This window comes from Fundulus heteroclitus, chromosome 13, assembly GCF_011125445.2.
Source record: "Fundulus heteroclitus isolate FHET01 chromosome 13, MU-UCD_Fhet_4.1, whole genome shotgun sequence".
In the NCBI taxonomy this organism is placed as follows: Eukaryota; Metazoa; Chordata; class Actinopteri; order Cyprinodontiformes; family Fundulidae; genus Fundulus; species Fundulus heteroclitus.
The window spans coordinates 27,564,854-27,586,928 of record NC_046373.1 but is presented as its reverse complement, the minus strand read 5'-3'; the positions used below and the strand labels follow the sequence as shown (position 1 = coordinate 27,586,928).

Here is a 22,075-nt window from a genome sequence, read left to right as displayed (position 1 = left end):
TTTTCTGAAAAGATTGCCTTAAGATAATTACCAGATTATCACACAGCTTAAATCACTTATTCACCTTGTACAATGAGTGAGACTCTGATTACTATCCTTTTGGTAAAATCAGATGTTTGTGGATTCAGGCATAGCATAAAAATGTACATTGTTTCATAAAGTAATCTTAACTTATGTTGCATCTCAATAGTTGCCAATAAATCCAGTGAGTTTTGGCCTTTAGCTGCAACACAGGACACACAAACAAACTAAACAAGTCCTTACTGTTGATAGGAGCTGCAGTTAATGGAAAGCTAGCATCAGTCTCCTCCTTCATAAAGAACTGCTCTCCTTCCTGACAGGCCTGTTCCTCCTGTTCCTCCTTTATTTGGAGGGGCTCTGGCTCCTGCTGCTCCACCTCAGGACTCTGTTCTTCAGGAGCCTCTTCTTTAACATCTGATGCCAACGCTGAAACACATTACATGCACTATGAACAACTAGTTTTTCACAATGTAACAAAGATGGGAAAGATTCAATTTGGAGAAAAAGAATTGATCAGCGGTGGAACAGTTTAAACCTAAAGATGATCACTGGTATCTTTAGTGTCATTCTGTTGTGGAAATGTAATGTGATTATTCTGTTTAAAACATTTAATATGCGTTTTCATGACTTAACAGGATCTAAGGCAAACACCTCTATGCACTCATTAGGCTACATGTTCTTAACATGCAGCCACCCTAATGGGAACGTTGTGACCAACACAGGGATTTACAGCTGGGATCTTGTGACAGCCCAGGATTTCTGTGGAATGATATTAGATTGATTAATGGAATATGGATGCAAGTAGAGTGGGTTATTGTGGAATAATTGCCGATGATTATTTTTCCTAAGACATGCTGGTAACGAAAAGCTAGCGTCCAGTTCTGTTAAAACTGTTTATGCAACCATGCAATCTTCGTTTTTTTCTGATACACTTAAATGTGAACTGAACGGACGTGAGTAGAGTAGCAGTGTTTCCTCTACCATTCAACAAGGGGGGGCGCACCACCAACAAAATCGCCAGCCCTCCCTAGAAGGACGGCGGACATGTAGGTGCAGAGCTTAGTTTCACGAGGACGTACGTGAAGCGACTTGCAAGCTCCTGCAGCCTCTCCTCACCACGGACTGACAGGTGTGCGGTGGTTGCTGCAGTCGGAAATGTAGGAATTTGTCTCAAGAAATAGCCAATAAGGGCGTTCAACTATGAAGTTTAAAATGTCTGCGGGGTCGCGGTGCACAGTACGACATGGTGTGCAGGGGCCTATAACGTTTCTCCTAAGCAAGTCATCCCTCCATTACTTTCAGCTCAGAGTCACCTGCGTTCGCACGCAGGTAAACTCACACTCTCGCCCGGGGAGAGAGTGTTCAGAGTCACGATTTTACCTGCCTTGGGAAACGTATCTGTATTTTGTAAATTGACCCAGTTGCTGAAGATGGCTGCACTAAAAACTCCCACCAAGTCAGGAGCACTGAGCGTCTAGCTACTAGCCTTGAAGACGTCGTTGTGGGCCAGAGGTCACGGATTAGCGAACCAGGGTCCGGATCCAGACCCACCTGCTGGCTAATCTCGACCCAACCTGATTTAAAACATTTATAATTTACTGCATGTTGTCCGACGACAGTGTCTAACTTCCCTTGCGCCGCTTCTCCTGTTAATATAGTAAAGCCCTCCGGAGTGCCCGGCTGCATGTGATGCAAATTAGCCAATGAGCTGTGTCAGTCAGGGATGCTGCTGTTATCTAGTTTTAGACACAGCAGGCAAACCTACGGCAAGCCGAGCGGCGGGAAAGAAGGAAAAGACGAAAAGAAAGAGAGAGCAGAGAAAGGATGGACTGGTGGAAGAAGCGCGGCGAACTGGTGAGAGAAAAGTGAAATGGCGTGCTCAAAGATTAGGAAAGTAGACACAGAAAATAGGTCTTTTAAGGAGAATGGACTGACGTGTACCTGTTCATCTTGCCAGGTGGGAGCACAAAACCTGTCTGTCTCATTTGTTCCGAGACAGTCGCTCTCATCAAAAGCAGCAACATTAAGCGGCACTAAGAAATGAAGCACAGCTCATTTTCCTAAACATATCTGCTTGCTTCAGCCATACGTACGGAGAAAATAGACGATTTAATGGCACAGTATGATCGGTCCTGCAGAATTATGGTTCAGACAGTAACTCCTCAGCAACGTGCTAATGAGTGCTCTCTGAGAATTGCGTGGATATTGGGACAGCATGAAAAGTCATTCAGCGATGCAATGGTCGTCACAGAATGCACCAATACAGTTGCTGTGACACTGCTCGATGGAAAGCAAAAAGAAGAGCTTTGCCAAAAAACACAGGAAATCCCGTTGTCAGCGACATCAACCATAAGCAAAACAGAAATTGTGACACGTGACGTACTGACACAGCTTGATGAGGCGATTCAAAAGGAAGAGTGCATAGGTTTGGCCATAGATGAGTCCACTGATATAACTGACAATGCCCAGCTTGTAGTTTTTGTGAGATTCTTTAACATAGAGGAAAATCAAATGTTTGAAGACCTGTTAGGTGTAGCACCTCTGGAGAGCAAAACAAGAGGGGAGGATATCTACCAAGCATCAAAGAAGATGCTAACAGAAAGGGGAATAGATGTGAGAAAAGTTGTTTCAGTCACTATAGATGGAGCCCCAGCCATGTTAGGGCGAGAAAAGGGAGCAATAGCAAGAATGAAACAGGACCACCCTGACCTAATCTCCTACCATTGTATAATAAACCAATCAGCCCTGTGTTCCATTCTCTCGGATCAGAATGCTGATGTGATGAACACAACGATGAGAATCATTAACTTTCTCTGGGCATCTTCTTCCCTACAACATTTCCTACTCAGAGAGTTCCTCAAAGAAGTTGAAGCAAATGCAGATGACCTCTTGCTGCACAACAATGTTAGGTGGCTGAGTAAGGGCAGAGTTTTGGAGCGCTTTTGGTCCATTTGAAAAGAAATTAAAAATTTCTTGGGACAGCTGAAGAGCCAAAAGGCAACACAATTTCTTTCATTTCTGACATAGCAAGCATAGTTCTAGATACCAGCCCCAAGGTCAGCACCAACTCGTTTGCATTTCTAATGGATTTACCCCACCCGCTGAGAAGCCGAGTCTGGTAATCGGCAGCTCCATAGTCAGAAACGCATTCTTGTCTTCATACTTTGGACCTTGTGCTGATATATATGGCTTTGGTTGTGAAGAATTAACAGTATTTTCTCACAACCATGTTCTATCTGACCATTCTTTATTAACCTTTGAGTTCAATTTAACTGATTTCTACACTCCCAAAACCATGTTTCATTATAGTATATCTTTATCAGATAATGCTGTATGAATCTGTTCTCCTTTTATTATCCTCAGTATCACAGAAATGCCCAGCAGATGGCAGCAATGTTGTTTCTTCCCATTTACAAATTGACGCCTTTGTTGACGGTGTCACTTCCTCGTTGTGTTTTGCATTAGACAACGTAGCCCCCTTGAATAACAAGGTGATTATTCACAGGAAGCTTGCTCCCTGGTTTAATTTAGAGTTGCGTTCTTTGAAGCACAATGTTGGGAAATTGGAGAAAAAAATGGTGCTCTACACACCTAGAGGACTATTCTGGACTATTGTAATTCTTTACTATCAGGAAGTCCACAAAATGCAGTTCAAATTCAGCTCATCCAAAATGCTGCTGCAGGAGTTCTAAGGAAAATTAACAAGAGGTATCATATCTCTTTAATTTTAGCTTCCCTTCAATGGCTTCCTGTTCAATAAAGAATATAAATTAACATTCTCACGGATAATAATCAAGCCCCATCATATATAAGAGCTCTGATTACTCGGTATGTTCCTAACAGAGCACTTAGCTCTCAGACTGCAGGTCTAATGGTGTTCCCAGAGTCTCTAAAAGTAGAATGGAAGGCAGATCCTTTAGCTATCAGGCTTCTCTCCTGTGGAACTGTTAGGATATCAACAAGGTCAAGTGGAACGAACTGTTTATCCCAGAACTGCATGGCACACTTAGATGGCACTGACCCAAAAGATTGGCACATATCTATCAGATACCACCCCGGAGGTGACACAGCTTCCCTGCTGATGTCACAGTTTGGATGTGTACCGCCCTTGTATGGGTGTGTCCCGAGATCCCTTTATAATGTTTGTGTAATGAGCACTCGAGGCCTCCTGCCGATCAGGGGCCCATCAGCGCTGGTGTGACTGTAACTATTTCTCTGTCTTTACCTAGATAAAATATAACTAAAAGCATACTTGTCTGTTTTATGCGTCCTACATTCAAGGTAATAAGTAAGTGGGGGTCGCCTGACTGGGTAAAAACGAGCTGGGTCCACCGAGGGTGCTTCACCGTAGACACAGCACGGTGAAACAGTAACAAAATGGTGTTTCCGCCCGGACCCAAAGGACGACATACCACCTTCCGTTTTTTCGGTCAGGACGTCATTCCGGAAGAAAAACATACAGCTTGCGGCCGCAACAAAAGGTAAGGAGATTTCATTCATCTCCTAGTGTCTTTTTCTTCCTGGAGGGCCGACTTTTTGTATTTCTAAAGGCAGAGAAAGGTTTGAGGATAATTGTTTGCAAACGTGTCGATAAGAACTTGGGATTTGCGTGCGGTCACAGAGGTGAGAGTCCGGGAATCCTTGGCCAGGGTTCCGAAAATACTGTGCACCTTGAGAATTTAGGGTTTAAAAGGTCCCCTTGTTAGGCACAGAGGAAAATACGTGTTCCTCTGTGCGTAGCATAAAAGCGGCCATTCTGACAGACACGCCTGTACGCGTGGCTTCTTAAACATCGTGTAGCCTAGAAATTGTGGGTTTAGAGCTCCCTTATTTTCCGCGAGGACGAACATAAAAATCTTCGTCTTTGCGGTAATATAAAAGCAGCCTTTTTCGAAAAACGAGCGCGTATGAGACTGAGAACACGCGTGGCTTCTAAAACATCGTGTAGCCTAGAAATTGTGGGTTTAGAGCTCCCTTATTTTCCGCGAGGACGAACATAAAAACCTTCGTTTTTGCGGTAATATAAAAGCAGCCTTTTTCGAAAAACGAGCGCGTATGAGATTGAGACCGGAGGTACCTACAGAGTTAACTAAAGATTGGCCATGAGAGTGTGTGTGTGTGTGTGTGTGTGTGTGTGTGTGTGTGTGTGTGTGTGTGTGTGTGTGTGTGTGTGTGTGTGTGTGTGTGTGAGACACGTTACTACATTGAGCCGTGGAAGTGAAGTGAAGGGTGCACCTGTTCAGGTGACATATAACCTTCTCATCCTGAGTACACTGGCTCATTGAAATTGCCGTGTAAAAACACAATAATAAGGCATATAGGAACATAATAAGTTTTGGTGTCTGAGAGATAAAAAATAAGCTCTCATTGGACCGGGGACAGGACGCTGTCCCAGCAGGTTGGCCAAGACGTGTGAGTGCTGGAATGGCTGAGAATCAGTTAGAAAATGAGCTCCAGGGGTGTTCTTTAGGAACACTGCTGGAGGCAGGAAAAAGGAGCATAATGGCAAACTTCCCACACAAAGATGCTGAAAACCATTTAAAACAATTTGAGGAGTGGTGGGAAAAAATGAGGGAGAGACTGCTTGGATCCGCGGATATTGAGTGTGTGTGTGTTTGCGTGCAAATGGGTCTTTGTGTGTAAGTGAGGTTACAGATCGATGTATTTTTGTTTTGTTTTGGGGGTTTTGGCACGGGGTGTGTTCAAAGTGCAACCAGTTGGTCGGGGCAGTTTGATTAAAAAGAAAAAGAAAAGCGAAAGTTTTTAATAAAATAAAAAGGAAACAGAAACGGAACTAAAAGGGCGTTGCACCGGGGAAGCGTTTACGTGGGGACCGACTAGGACTTCCGTTGTGGATAAAACTGTTTGTAACTACTAAATGCGACGTATAACTTTCAAAAATGGGTAATCGTCTAGGTGTCTGCGAGACACAGAGTTGTATCCTTGCGGGACTGAAGCGTAAAACCGCGTGTGGACGAAGCATCGGGGGGTCGTAACCAGCGCACGCTCTCCACCTTTTAAACTAAGCGGGAACTTAACGCGTTGAAAACATCTTTCGGCGTTGACGTTTAAAAATTATGAAAAACATAGAACTATTTAAGATGGTGAAAAAGCAGGCCTGCACGTGTTTGTTTGTCTGAATGTCGTCAGTTCTATGTTACTGTATGTATGTATTTTTGTATCGTATGTAACTAAACGTCCGTCTGTGTGAAGTAATGTTCATGGTTTCAAAATGATCATTTGTTTTGGGAGAACTGCAGCTCCGTAATTCAAATGACATTTTAAGCATGGACTAGGTTAACAAAAAGGTAAAAGTAAGAGAGATTTAAATAACAAAGTTTGTTTGTTTTTTACATTAAATATCTGGCCAAATTAAATTGTTACACTGAGATATGCTAACGTGTCTTAAACAGAAAATATCCCAGGGCTGTAGGAAATACTTGGGACTGGGGATAAAGTTTTTTGTTGTTTGGAGCTTAAATATGCAGTACAGCAACCAGAGGCGTTAGGGCTGTATTCAGTTATGCTATTAGATTGCGTTTGGCTTGTGTTTGTCAATGAATTCATGACAGCTGAAATAATAACAGAGTAAAAGCTTTTATATTGTAATTTTAGAACATTGATAAAATGGCAAACAGCATATGGGGAGCATATGGGAGAATGTTTGGGAGAAATGGAACCGGATGGGATATGTTTAAGGGGAGATTTTTAACTAAGGATTTTACAGCTGCCTAAAAAGAAGAATTTACGAGCATTAAGATATACATGATTTTTGATTTAAATAGATGAGACAAACTGTGCTTTAAACAAACTGTATGGGACTAAATATGGTTGCTTTTCTAAGGGTTCTGTATTAATTTATTTTATTTCTTTTTACTGGGGATTTGAATGCAGCTAATGAGAAATTTAGAGAAGTGTCAAGATATCACAAGGCCACATTAAGCATGTCATCAGTTACAAAAGCATCTGTTATTAGTTATGCTGAGCTGAGGCAAGCCTCAGTGGGTCAGTTTAACCTGAAACAGGACAAAAGATATGATAAACAAATCTGACCATGATGTAAACATCTGAATGTTATGGCAAGGCTGGGTCTGTGTGTTCTGGCCTAGGGGCACGAAAACTATGTCAGAGGGAAAAAATAAAATAAAGCCAGCTTGTGAAGGGATTCTACTTCTAATCTCTTTGTTTTTGGGTAGCCTTCTCAATGTGCTGAATTACGGGGAAAACTCTTATCATGTATAGAAAAACACTAGAAGCTCAAAAGCCTGAAAGAGAAAATGGTTGCTTTAAAGTTTCACCCTTGACCATTTAAGATTGAAAAGCATTAATAACTAAGTTTGCATGATCGAAAGAGCTAGAAAGAAATCAAAAGAATGCTATAAGATATTGGAACACACATAATGCACACTTTGGGAGACTTTTTACTTTCGGGTTTTTATTGTTTTGTGTATTTTGATTATTTCTTTGTTAAATGATTCCTTTGCTTTAATTTTTGCATCACCAGTGACAAAGAAGTGACAATATTCAAGGTTGTTCGGCAGATAATTTAAGAAGAGGAGAAGTTTTAATATAAAATGATGAAAGTAAAGGAACGAGAGATTCCTACCTCCCCTGGACCAACCAAGAACTTAGACACATCACGTTAAGAACCAAGACACTAGAAAGACCAGGTTTTCTTTTGTCACCTAATACACTAACAGAATTGTTTTTCTCTGAGTTACTTCTTTCAGATGATGTGAGATGAAACTGTAAAGCCACCTTGTTCCAACAGAAGTCTCTGGAAAGTGAGCTCTTTCAGGCCGTATGGTATGAAGTCATGATCTAAAATGGACGTGCAGGGATTGACAAAAGTGACCAAATTATGCTAAGTTTTAACAAACTTATGGCAGGTAATATTGAGACCTTCTAGGCAAGGCAAGGCAAATTTATTTATAAAGTACAATTCAGCATTCGGTATCCTTCTAGAGGTAAGAAGGTGGTTTTGGAAATTGTTCATGTACCCCTGCTGCCCTCTCTACTGACTCACATTAACATTTCTATCCTGTTTTCTGCTTTTTTCTTGCAAGGAAACCTGGTCATATATAATTGGAATGTGCTAACGAAGAGATTTTAGTCTCTTTTCTTAGGCATTCTCAGAGACAAGTTAGTACCAAGCGGTGCCACAGTGGTCCAGGGGACGGAGAAAAAGGTGATGTACTTGACTCCTGCCTAATCCAGTTTTAATCAAATTTTGAAAAAAATAAAAATAAAAATAAATAATCAGTAATTTTTGCAGAAGCTGCATAGAGGTTTAATGGGGAATGTGATGCTACAAAGTTAAGAGAAATGTTTTTTTATCAATGAACTTATACAAAGAGGTTGAACTGTCTGTAAAATATTTTGCTTGGATAAATTTTTAAGGGATCAAGATCTGGGGTAAAGGTGAAGAACTTCATGAATAATTCTGTTTTAGAGGGAACGATGTGGTTGATTTTGTTTTGAGACAGTTTTCTTGTAATTTTTGTTTTGATTTTTTCTTTTCAACTTATTTACACTACACTACGGATGAAGATAGACAATTCTTTTATTAGACAATTTGATTTTGGACAAAATCCATATTGGCAAAATGCTGGCAGAATCCTTGTGGTTTCAGACACAACGGTTGGAGAAAGAAGATTCATGGACAATGCTCGTCCTGGAACGATGTTGTGGTACTGAACTGAGACATGAGGACTGAAAATGGACAACTAATTGCGGGGGCAAAGACAGAGGCATCGGATAACCTTCAATGGACCGCAACACGAAACAAAGATGAGTTGGCAGACACCCCTTCTGCATTTCACATCAGATTTTTCCTGCACATAATTAAAACACAAAACATGCATTAGAAACATACACATTGGCGGAGGCGCTTAGAAAAAACTTTCAGATTAAGAGCAATCAGGATTATTATTAAACCCCTAGGATGTTAATTGTTTTAAGTCAGAGCTGTTATTAGCGAGCGATAAGAGGGTCAAACGCATTCGGACAAGTGGTACTGGTCTGGAAACAAAGCTGGTAAAGATTTTGGGCCGCTGATAAGAAGGAGTTTCTTTTACTTTTCTAACAAAGTTTTTATTTAAATCATTTAAAATACATATAGATATGTTTTGGAATTTTATTAACCCCTCAGGGGGTTTTTGAATAAGATTCAAAGAGGCACCTTTAAGATACAATAAGCTTCATAAAATACATCATGCATGAGAAGAAATAGGGGGGAACCGGTAAAAGACATCCATTTTGCACCAAAATATTAAGTTACGGTATGAGAGCATAGAGCAGCTTAAGTAATTATGCTAAACCTAAAAGGTTTGACAACTTATATTGGGGATTACAGTAAGGGGATTACATAGAGGGGCCGTTTAAACGTAAAAGGAAAGTGGATAAGAACAATGTATGCTATAACATCAATGGGTGATAATTATGATCATGAAAAAACTAGTGGGCGAAAAAGTTAAAGTAGGCATTACAGCAACAGTTAATAGCATAAACGAATGAACTAACGAGTAAGCAAGCTAATTTTTCAATATAAGCAGAATAAACTCTAAACCTTTTAACCTTGTTCAAGCGAAGGAGAAATTGTGAGCACAACATTTACTGGGTATCTTAAAGTAAGCAGAGGCGCAACTAAGAAATTAATTATTAGGATGTAAAGCAACACAAAGGTTAAGGACTTAAATGGATAAAACTGGAAGTTTAGAATAATAATGCCTTATTCTAATAAATAACTTGGGTAAATTAGGATTAAAGCACCAGTGCAAATAGTTTGGAATTGTACGCAGTTACCTAAAAGGTTTGAGAAGACTTAACAACTATCTGTTTGAACACAAAATAGCACAATAGTTGTTCTTTAACTAAATGTTAAAACATCCAGAAGAAATAAACCCACATAAATATAGTTTAGTCATCTATTAACCTAGTGGTCTTTTAGACCAGGATAATCTAACGATCGTCCTCTTGTACATGCAGAAAAGTAATGAGGTCAATTAGATTAGTTGGACATTTGGTATCTGGTCAGGACAGCAGAAGTGACTCCTGGACACAAGATGATGAGGAAGGATAACAGCTTCAACATGATATCAATGCATGAAGGTTGGCTCTGAGGAACATCAGAGCTGCAATGGCATCAGACAGTGACACTCCTGCTGTGATAGAGAGCATCTTGAAAAGAACTATGCATGACTGCTTTGCTTCACAGGTGATGGAATTCAACTGCAAGGTTTCACGAACATGACATGGAGAGGTTGGCGTTCAGGAAACGTACCTAGAACACACTCTTGGACTCTTTGGGGTAAATGGGCTCTAAAGGGGGACACTTAACAGGAGATAAACTGAAAGCCTGGGCTTACGACGAGAGACATTTCAGACAGGGGGTGTGGACACCCAGGAATGCTGCTGTGGTTTGAAAATGTCAAAGATCTGTCGCAGGTGGTGGAGTGTTTCAATGACCCAGGCGCTTGAAACCAGGTTGAACAAAGGAGACGACGTCGTGTTCCCACAGGGTTTACCTGTAACCTAACACTGACAGTGAACATTTTTATGTTTGGGGTTGCTGGGGTTGCCAAAAGGAGCATCGGAGATGACTTTCTCTGTCCTGACCAGGTTCACACTTAAAATGCAAAGAACAAAATTATAGAGGCCAAAACAAATACGGACATAGAGAAGTGTTTATACAAAGAATTCCACTATTCGTCAATTTAAGGTGCAGATACTAAGGCTAAACAAAGAATTAGAAGAAGGGCAAAACTTAAAGCTGATCATTTACCAATGGGTGGTCAATATTTAAGAGGGTTTAAAGGAACTGCACAATTTCTTCAATAATCACAACAGACAGTGATTGATGAAACAAAAAAGCAAATTCTAGAATGGGAATTTTTAATCTGCTGGGACCAGACGGTGCAAACATAAAATAAGGATTTATAGATCACTGGGTGATATAAGATCACAAAGGTAATAATAATAAATGTATGATAATGTAAGAAAATCACTCGGAGTAATGTTTGCTTAAAGTTTTTCAAGGATAAACTAAACACATGAGAACAAGAATTAGATACTTGTTAAAGGGTTGATTTACTTGGGGATATAGTTATGCTTGGATGTATTATCAATTTAACTAATGTTGAAAGACTGAAAAAGGTTTAAAGACCTAGAGCAGTATGGAGCTTCTTACATGGTCAGGGGGCGATGTGTCTAATAAGCAACAATGACTTACTGCTCACAGCATACTACAGTTTAAAGGTTTGTTTCAAACAAGATTCAAACAGGGGGACATACGATAAAACCAGGGTTGTTTACAAAAGCTGTCTGTTAAAACAAGCAGAAGGGATTAAAAAATCAGGAATTAATGGGGTTAGAATTGCTCTTCGCTCTAGGTGGAGGGCGCATTCAACTACAAGTCTTTTGGGTTGATGCACGTCAAGCTGAAAGTGATTCACAGAACTACTTCCTGTCTCCGCCCTGGGCTACACCCACTTCCTGAATAGCAACCAATCACAACTCAGTGTGCGCTACGGGCAGGCACACACTTTCTTTTTCCCGGTTGAGCTTTTCAAAATAAGACAAGAAGTACATAGGGCTGCTTCTGATTAATATCACAACATCATTCTGCAAATATGTTTGGTAGAACTTTCTTTTACAAACTTAAAGGTTTTTCTGTTGGACTTTTTAGAAAAATGTGAAGTATTTTGGAGCTGGTTCAGTAAGAAGTTTCTGAAAGGTTTTAATACAATTCCTTGTGTGCTAGATAAATTGAGATGAACCGTGTCACAGTAGCCATGAAACATATGATGATAAATTTCTATTACAGAGATCTTTTCAACTGTTGGACAATTGTAAGGTGAGACACACATGGGAAAGAATTATAGAGAAATGCTGCTGCAGATAACGTTGAACTTTCAGATTTTTCTTTTATATAAGAGTAATGCAAGATCTAATGATTACAGTAAAGGAGGTAAAGCTAAGAGCATAATAATTGTGAACGGAAATATCTGGATGTGAAAGTGTTTGAAGAAGGTAAATGTAAAAAGGATTGGGAGTCTTGATAAGAACACTAATTACACCTTGTTTCTGTTATCCAACAGTAAACAAGGCTTGGTGTCTGCCAACCATCTCAACAGAGCATTTTCCTGGGGATAAAATGCTTATTGCCTGAAAAAGGACAGGACTCTCATTACCATCCAACTAAATCGTTTTTGTCCATGCGGAGGAACCAAGAAGAGGACTGGGGATGAAGAAGCCAGAGAACTCTGATTCCTTATTCTTCAACGGGAGGAGTTGCCTGAAGAGACCCTAAGCACGATTAGATTATTTTCTGCCTTGTGCCTGAATGGCCTGACGGCTTCCTTAACTTTGCGTTATTGACGTACGGACTCTTTTTATATCACAAACCTGATTTTTACTTTCTCTTCTCCACTGACTTCCATCACCATGTTTGATTTTATGTGTTATGATGTTTATACTGTGATGTTGCATTATGTTGATCATTATGGCTTTATGACTAAGAATGAAAACTCTAGGTTACAGACACACACACCACGACCTGCAGTTCTTGCAATCTTTTTGCTTTGTTATATAGAGAACCAGGATCTGATGGCTATCACAGATCCATAAATTACTTGGTAAGGCTAATTTATAGATTCAATACAGGGTGTCTTCTCGCTCAGATTGGCCCAGAGTGGGATTCCCCTAGACTGGGCTCTATCGGGTTTTTTACCATTTCTTAGAGAGATGGGGTTTTCCTGCTTAAGGCTCAGCCTGCCCTCTGATGCCCCCTACTGGTACTCTTGGATTTGTGAGGTGTGAAGGTGATGGATCGTTGTCCATAGGAATGGAGAGTGGAGGACCGAGTAGGAGGTTTCTTGGGGTGGGGGTAGAGTAGACGAATTTGGCCTTGATTAAGGTACACCTTTAGCTTATATAGTCTAAAGTAAACTTAAAATAATGTGCGCATAGGAACCTAAAACAGGCCTAGCTCAAATAGTTGAACCCTAAATTGTAGTTAAAATGCTTGGACTGTGGTGTTGAGTAAAAAATGCTGAATTATGAAGTATTCATGCTGATTGATGCTAAGATGTTACCATTGTGGTTTGTCCGGCCCATTCCTTGGAACTGTTTTCGTTGTGATGTGCCTTTGGGGCACACCAACAGGGGGGGCTAACGGACAACTGGACTGGTTTTTACAAAGTGCTTTTCAGTCACACCAGCAGAGATTGTGTGACCCCAGAGACTGAGCCGCACTATCGACTGCCATGGAGATCACAGATGGATGGACTCTGGAAGCCGGAAGCTGACGTGATGGATTGCTTGGACTGGACGGAATGACCGACGGTTCTGGGAGAGGGACAGACTGAGAGTTGTCGTTCCACTGGTTGATCATCTTTGGTGATGTGCCATAATGACACATCATCAGGGGGACTGTTAGGATATCAACAAGGTCAAGTGGAACGAACTGTTTATCCCAGAACTGCATGGCACACTTAGATGGCACTGACCCAAAAGATTGGCACATATCTATCAGATACCACCCCGGAGGTGACACAGCTTCCCTGCTGATGTCACAGTTTGGATGTGTACCGCCCTTGTATGGGTGTGTCCCGAGATCCCTTTATAATGTTTGTGTAATGAGCACTCGAGGCCTCCTGCCGATCAGGGGCCCATCAGCGCTGGTGTGACTGTAACTATTTCTCTGTCTTTACCTAGATAAAATATAACTAAAAGCATACTTGTCTGTTTTATGCGTCCTACATTCAAGGTAATAAGTAAGTGGGGGTCACCTGACTGGGTAAAAACGAGCTGGGTCCACCGAGGGTGCTTCACCGTAGACACAGCACGGTGAAACAGTAACAGAACCAACTCCCAGTTTTGGTCCGTGAGGCAGACACCCTGTCTACTTTTAAGACAAGGCTTAAAACATTCCTTTTTGACAAAGCTTATAGTTAGAGTGGCTTAGCTTAAGCTGAGCTATCCCTATAGTTATGCTGCTATAGGCTTAGGCTGCTGGAGGACATCAGGGTCTATTTCTCTCACTCTGCTGAGTTTTCCTACTGTTCTCTGAATTTGCATGGCTTGTTGTTATTTCAACGCACAGTCTATTGTGTATATAGCTTCTGTATAAATATCTATTCTATTTTATTTTGTTTTGTTGGCACCATCAACACCAAGTCAAATTCCTTGTAAGTGCAAACCTACTTGGAAATAAACTTGATTCTGATTCTGATCTTTTATCTTTTTGTTCTCTGTCATTGTTTTCCCTTCACAGTAGGTACACCTGGTCTGGCGTTCTGTTAGTTATGACATCATCCAGGAGAGACAGATCAACCGCTATTACCATATAGCGTAGAAAGGATTCCTGGATCAATGTGGGCTTCTGTGTTTTTTTGTCTCTCATTTTGTGTCTCTGCTCTGTCCTCTTTAACCCCCAGTCAGTCAAGGCATATGACTGTTCACACTGAGCCTGGTTCCGCTGGAGGTTTTTCCTTCCCGTTAAAGGGGAGTATTCCTCTCTGCTGTTGCTTCATGCTTGCTCAGTGTGAGGGATTGCTACAAAGTCATCAACAATACAGACGACTGTCCCTGTGTGTCTTTCATGAGAAGCGAATGCTGCTTGTCAAGACTTGATACAATCTATAGGTTTCCTTAAATAGGAAACTTTTTGACCAATCTGTATAATCTGATTGGTCAAAAATTTGACTTTGGAAAGTGCCTTGAGATTACATGTATCAGGAATTGCCGCTATTTAAATAAAATTTAATAGAATTAGTGGAAATGATTTCCTATAAATACAAAGATTTTGTCTCCATTTTGCCCTCTGATACTGAGTAAGACTCATCTCCAGCGATACGTGTAGTCTAGCCTTCTCCCAACAACGGTATGCCTGTCTGCAATGCTGTCTACGGATCTGAGTCAAGTCACTTAACCAGGGTTCAGACTTTGGCTTGATGGAACTACGCTTGAAATCGGCAATATTGTCCAAGACCCCAGAGCAGAAAGCATACAAGGATGACAAAAAGCTGTCAGGTTACTCTGAAAGAACCTCTTCATTAAAGGCAGAAAACTCTGTCTGCATAAGCAGCAGCAAACTCCACAGCTGTTGAAGAAGTGATAATGTGACAGCAGGAACCTTGAGCAGGAGGTTAACCAACAGGTGGAGAAGCAAGGACACTGAAGATTATGGCCAAATGATCAGAATCCCACAGATTTCACAGACAGGTGATGTGAAATAATCAGGTCACCTCTGTCTAATGAATCAGATGGACAACAGATAAGAAAATTAAAATCCCTGCTGATCAGGAGTTGATCATACTTAAGAACCATCAAAACTCCTGGATGAAATATACTGCTAAAAAAAATAAAGGCAAGACTTTAACAACACAATGTAACTCCAAGTCAATCACACTTCTGTGAAAACAAACTGTCCACTTAAGAAGCAACACTGTTTGAGCATCAATTTCACCTGCTGTTGTTGTGTGGTTCTGCAGGGGGTGACCACAGACCACTTCTCAGTTCCTATGTTGTGGCTGATGTTTTGGTAACTTTTGAATATTGGTGGTGCTTTTACTCTAGTAATAACATGAAACAGAGTCTGCAACCTACACAAGTGGCTTAGGTAGTGCAGTTCATCCAAGATGGTGCATTAATGCCAGCTGTGGCTAGACGGTTTGCTGTGTCTGTCTGTGTTCCTAAGACCTGAATACGATTGAGCACACTGGGACATCATGTGGCGCTCCATCCACCAATGCCCTGTTGGACCACAGACTGTCCACATCATCAGAAGCGTGCCCAGGAGTTGTAGGGAGGTCATACAGGCGTATGGAGGCCACTATTTTGTTATCAGTCTTTCAGTATTAAACAAATTTAATAATAATTTTTCATTCATTCAGATCTAGGATGTGTTATTTTAGTGTTCCCTTTATTTTTTGAGCAGTGCATTTGTTATATTTTGGTGGGGAGTAGACAACAGCACACAGTACTTGTTAAATAAGTTCAATTGTAAACACTTCAAAACTAGAAAACTTTTTTTTAAGACCGATGCCGATTATTTTGTCATCAGGCAAACCGATACCCGATATGTGGCGCAGATTTCTTGGGGCCGACTCTTAATGCCAATATTGCTTTTTCGTCTTCCATTTACATGATAAAAATGACACAATGATAACAAATGTTACACTAGTGTTAGTGTTAAACAAAAAAGACACATTCATTAAAGGAACATAGTACCAGGCCTGTCGCAATAAGCAATACATCATTTCATTGCACAATAAATTAGATAAAAAAAAGGTCTGAGCACAGTGCATCGCTGTCTACTCACCCATCGCTTCTTGTTTCCTCAATGTAGGAGGAGTTAAATCTTTCCAGAGTTTCCCACAGACAATAGGGTTATCCTGACAGAAGTCGTCTGGTGGGTGCGTCCGGAACGGGGAATTGGAAGTGCAAGAAGCGTTGCGTGATACAACTCAAAGGAGAGGCACAGCCCATTATCTAGGTACCGTAGTGTGGGTCAAGCTAATAACAGCTAGCGGCTAGCTTATGTGGACCGGGAGGTTTTCTCCCAGACGGGAACTTTACTGACCATCCTATGTTGATCTCAAACATCAAATTTAAAATAAACAAAGCCTGGCTTATAATATGGTGAGGGAACCATGCTTGTGTTAGTTGGGCACATGCTTAAAGTTTAGCACTCAGAGCCAAGGAAAATGCTGATTTAAGAAGAAAATGGATTGGTGTCAAAGCTGAACACAACCGCTGTGGTGTGGGAGTTTTTTGGATTCGAGCCAAATGACGGTGGCCACCCGCTTAATCCATCATAGCCGGTAGGTTGAGAGGATATTCTATCGTTTTTATGCTGTTATCAAATTTGTTAAAAAAGGTTTCCAAATTAATATATTGTGGTTTATCATAAGAATTTTTATAAATTTTTATCGTCCAGCAAAATTTGTTATTGGGACAGGACTGCTGTCACATCAGCTGCTGTGACCCTCACACCTGCAGGTCGTCCTCTGATCAGCAGTGGGTCCTATATAAGGGCGGAGCCTCCACCTGTTCGGCGTCAGATTGTTGAACCCCTAGTGGTAAACACTTTCAGGCCATCTGTCCGTTAAAACGTCAAGCTTAGCCTAGTTTGTTCCCTCTCCTAACCTGCTTGTTTCTCTCCCTTGTCCAGTCTCGTCCGATTTCCTGAACCCTCGCCCGCTGCCTTGAACTCCCTGGTGACGACCTCCTGCCTGCCCGACGACTGATTCCTGGATAGCCCCAAACCCTGACTGACGCCACGGATCTGACCCTTGCCTGCCTGACCAAGAGTAGCCAATAAATACCACCTAACCGTGCCAACTGCTCTGTTTCTGAGTCCATCCGTGCCTGAAGTGTGTGACAACTGCATAGCACAATTTCTATCATTTTTGCAGAAGTTAAAAAGAGGAGCATAATATTATCCATTCATTAGCATATCTATTATGGTCTAACTGGCCTGAAGAAAGAAACTGTCGGACACAAACACTTTCCGTCGCATGTCTGTGCTAGTCGCACAGACGTGCGCCCATCTGTGCAAGTCGCACAGATGTGCACACGCACACACGCAGAGGGAGAGAGAGCAAAGTATATACAAAGCTGGCGGTGATTCCACCCTGGATAAAAAAGCAGGATATAAATATAATGTAAATATAGTTTTTAATCGTCTGTTTTGTTCTGAAAAGATTGCATTAAGATAATTACCAGATTATCACACAGCTTAAATCACTTATTCACCTTGTACAATGAGTGAGACTCTGATTACTATCCTTTTGGTAAAATCAGATGTTTTTGTGGATTCAGGCATAGCATAAAAATGTACATTGTTTCATAAAGTAAGCTTAACTTATGTTGCATCTCAATAGTTGCCAATCAATCCAGTGAGTTTTGGCCTTTAGCTGCAACACAGGACACACAAACAAACTAAACAAGTCCTTACTGTTGATAGGAGCTGCAGTTAATGGAAAGCTAGCATCAGTCTCCTCCTTCATAAAGAACTGCTCTCCTTTCTGACAGGCCTGTTCCTCCTGTTCCTCCTTTATTTGGAGGGGCTCTGACTCCTGCTGCTCCACCTCAGGACTCTGTTCTTCAGGAGCCTCTTCTTTAACATCTGATGCCAACGCTGAAACACATTACATGCACTATGAACAACTAGTTTTTCACAATGTAACAAAGATGGGAAAGATTCAATTTGGAGAAAAAGATTTGATCAGCGGTGTAGAGAAAACTGAACCTCAGGAACAGTTTAAACCTAAAGATGATCACTGGTATCTTTAGTGTCATTCTGTTGTGGAAATGTAATGTGATTATTCTGTTTAAAACATTTAATATGCGTTTTCATGACTTAACAGGATCTAAGGCAAACACCTCTATGCACTCATTAGGCTACATGCTCTTAACATGCAGCCACCCTAATGGGAACTTTGTGACCAACACAGGGAAGAAGTGCGGCGAACTGGTGAGAGAAAAGTGAAATGGCGTGCTCAAAGATTAGGAAAGTAGACACAGAAAACAGGTCTTTTAAGGAAGAATGGACTGACGTGTACCTGTTCATCTTGCCAGGTGGGAGCACAAAACCTGTCTGTCTCATTTGTTCCGAGACAGTCGCTCTCATCAAAAGCAGCAACATTAAGCGGCACTAAGAAATGAAGCACAGCTCATTTTCCTAAACATATCCACTTGCTTCAGCCATACGTACGGAGAAAATAGACGATTTAATGGCACAGTATGATCGGTCCTGCAGAATTATGGTTCAGACATTCACTCCTCAGCAACGTGCTAATGAGTGCTCTCTGAGAATTGCGTGGATATTGGGACAGCATGAAAAGTCATTCAGCGATGCAATGGTCGTCAAAGAATGTGCGAATGCAGTTGCTGTGACACTGCTCGATGGAAAGCAAAAAGAAGAGCTTTGCCAAAAAACACAGGAAATCCCGTTGTCAGCGACATCAACCATAAGCAAAACAGAAATTGTGACACGAGACGTACTGACACAGCTTGATGAGGCGATTCAAAAGGAAGAGTGCATAGGTTTGGCCATAGATGAGTCCACTGATATAACTGACAATGCCCAGCTTGTAGTTTTTGTGAGATTCTTTAACAAAGAGGAAAATCAAATGTTTGAAGACCTGTTAGGTGTAGCACCTCTGGAGAGCAAAACAAGAGGGGAGGATATCTACCAAGCATCAAAGAAGATGCTAACAGAAAGGGGAATAGATGTGAGAAAAGTTGTTTCAGTCACTACTGATGGAGCCCCAGCCATGTTAGGGCGAGAAAAGGGAGCAGTGGCAAGAATGAAACAGGACCACCCTGACCTAATCTCCTACCATTGTATAATAAACCAATCGGTCCTGTGTTCCATTCTCTCGGATCAGAATGCTGATGTGATGAACACAACGATGAGAATCATTAACTTTCTCTGGGCATCTTCTTCCCTGCAACATTTCCTACTCAGAGAGTTCCTCAAAGAAGTTGAAGCAAATGCAGATGACCTCTTGCTGCACAACAATGTTAGGTGACTGAGTAAGGGCAGAGTTTTGGAGCGCTTTTGGTCCATTTGAAAAGAAATTAAAATTTCCTTGGGACAGCTGAAGAGCCAAAAGGCAACACAATTTCTTTCATTTCTGACTGATACAGAGAAGTTAGATTATGTAGCATTCTTGGTTGACATGACATCCCACTTAAATCGACTGAATTTAAAGCTACAAGGCAAGGACAATTCAGTCTGTGATCTGATGACATCTGTCCAGGCATTTCAACGCAAACTGGAGATATTCAAAGACCTTCAGGTCATTTTGAGTATGTTTGGCTCAACCTACTGCTGTGTTGCAGCATTCTCCACTATGAACATAACAAAAATAAATATCCATCCAGGCTCACGAATGAGCATGTCGATATGTGCTTGAGAATTACTTTGTTGCCATTCAAACCTAGGTTTAAAATCCTTGCAGGGCAGCCTAAACCCCACTTCTCTTATTAAGCCATAAAAAAAGAAAGAAAGAAAAAAACAGTCAGTTCAGGTGTTTTATAAAAGATGTGAAAGTCAGGAAATTGTCTATATACCAAACTGTGAAAGACTTGTTCTCTATTTCAAAAAGCACTTTAGAATTTAAAATGGAAAAACATTCTAATTTTTTGTTATTGTTTTTATTTAAAAAGTCGGTGTATAACATGGATGCATAAACACCTGACCTGATTTTTAGTTCAGTGTTAAATGCTGTTTAAGGTAACAGATTATAATTAAAAACAACCTTTACTTGTTGTTGATTTTCTTTATTCGGACCCCGCTGATTTTTAATTAGTGACCTCTGGTGTAGGCTGATCTGATGGGGGGAACGGGGCGTTCATTACAGAGAAATGCATATAAATGATCAAGAATTACCCCGAGTATTAGTTTACTTCAGGTGGTGCCGTGATTATTTCTATACTGAGAACGTTTGCCTCATACAAATATGAGGATGATCACTTCTACTTAAACTCGATTTACCATTTTATTTCTCTACAGGGCACATCTGCGCTTTAAGCTAATCCACTAGTCACCAAAAATGTCTCTAAAAGTGTAACTGACATGAAAGCAGACAAACCTAATCTGTGCAGCAGAACTTTGGGGTTGAAATCAGCCTGCAGGATGTTGAGATCTTCATCATTTTTAGTTGTTTCTAAGGTCTCGCCCTCTGCTCCTCCTAGCCAGCGCTTAAGCTGCTGTCTCCACATCTCGAGCCGTTGCTGTCTCCACAGGAGCCGTTATTCTGTGAAACCACCCGGTGGCAACGGAAGCTAACGGTGGCACTTTAACTGGCAACGCCAACTGCCACGGCAGTTGCTGCTCTCCCGTAGCTGTTTATGGGCAAAACATTTGTTATAGACGCCTTGTTAGTCTACAACTGCTTCCAAATAATCATGTTTTATTGATATTATTTCCGATAAAAGCCAGTCCAGCTGGCGCAACTAGTGTGGCAGCAGGTCCTCTGGCACCTTGTGACACCTGCAGTGGCATGCAGCCGCCACAAGGTGTCACTAAGCCGGCAGGCCACCTGCCGCTGCCGCACTTCTATTGCTGTTTATGGACAAACGGTTTGTCAATGGAGTTATTTAATGCCCTTTCTATATTCACTTTCAATTAATGATGTGCTAAATTGACATCATTTGATAAAAAAGTGTAAACAATGTAATAAAAACAGTTATAAGGTGACTGTTTTGTGAATGTGTGAGTGGTTTGACTTGTGATGATAAAAACAAATGTGGTGATATAAAAACATCACGTGAAAACACGCTGGCACACTTTGGAAGTCAGTGGCTGTTGGGTGCCATGAAGATGCCACGAGAGTGCCAGAGGATGCCAGGATGCTACCAAGATGTCAGAGCAGCTGTAAAATCTTCCACAGAACAAGAGAGACAGACACTCTTGTTCACCAGTAACATTCTGAGTACCATCAATAGTAAATGAAAACTCCAAAACGGGAAGAGTCTCAATTTCTTCTGCGATGCTTCGACTTATAATACTGGCCATGATGTTTAGAATTTCATTCGACAATTTGGGGCTTGTGTACCTTGTTTTACGCTGTTAACCACTTCAGCAAAATGGGATCATTCTCTTCTGCCCTAAGTTTCAAGAGCTGGTACAGAACACTTTTGTCACTGTGGCCTCTTACAGCTTGTCATTGTCTTACCACATGCTGCACAGAGCTAACAATTTTCCTAATGCAATGCCTTGCTACCTCCTGCTGTTTACCCAATGGGCTGGAAGAGCCCATCGGGTAAAAGCCTTTAACATGCCATGGCGACTGCCGCTGCTTTCGTGGAAGTAATGCTGATTATTGACCAACGGGATGTCAGGATAGTTATGAGCTAGTGACTGTTAGTTAATGTCCGATATTTTGAATTATCATTCTGACTGGTCAAAGCTTGCCATTTACGTAGCATTTTTGGCGGAAAGTTTAAGCCGTCTTTCAACCCCTAGTTACTGACAACATATTAAATCAATTTCGTATGATTATATAGGATGGCACAGAAACTGTATCTGAACTTCACG

At 41.1% G+C, this 22,075-nt stretch overlaps 1 long non-coding RNA gene across 1 annotated transcript; it reads right to left on the bottom strand.

The window, feature by feature from the left end:
* Positions 1–402: 402 nt before the first annotated feature.
* On the bottom strand, positions 403–20,936 carry LOC118565327. Its single transcript, XR_004932309.1, has 3 exons — positions 20,628–20,936; positions 17,984–18,166; positions 403–447 (listed from the first exon to the last, which is right to left on the bottom strand). It is a non-coding gene; the product is annotated as an uncharacterized LOC118565327 (long non-coding RNA).
* Positions 20,937–22,075: the final 1,139 nt, after the last annotated feature.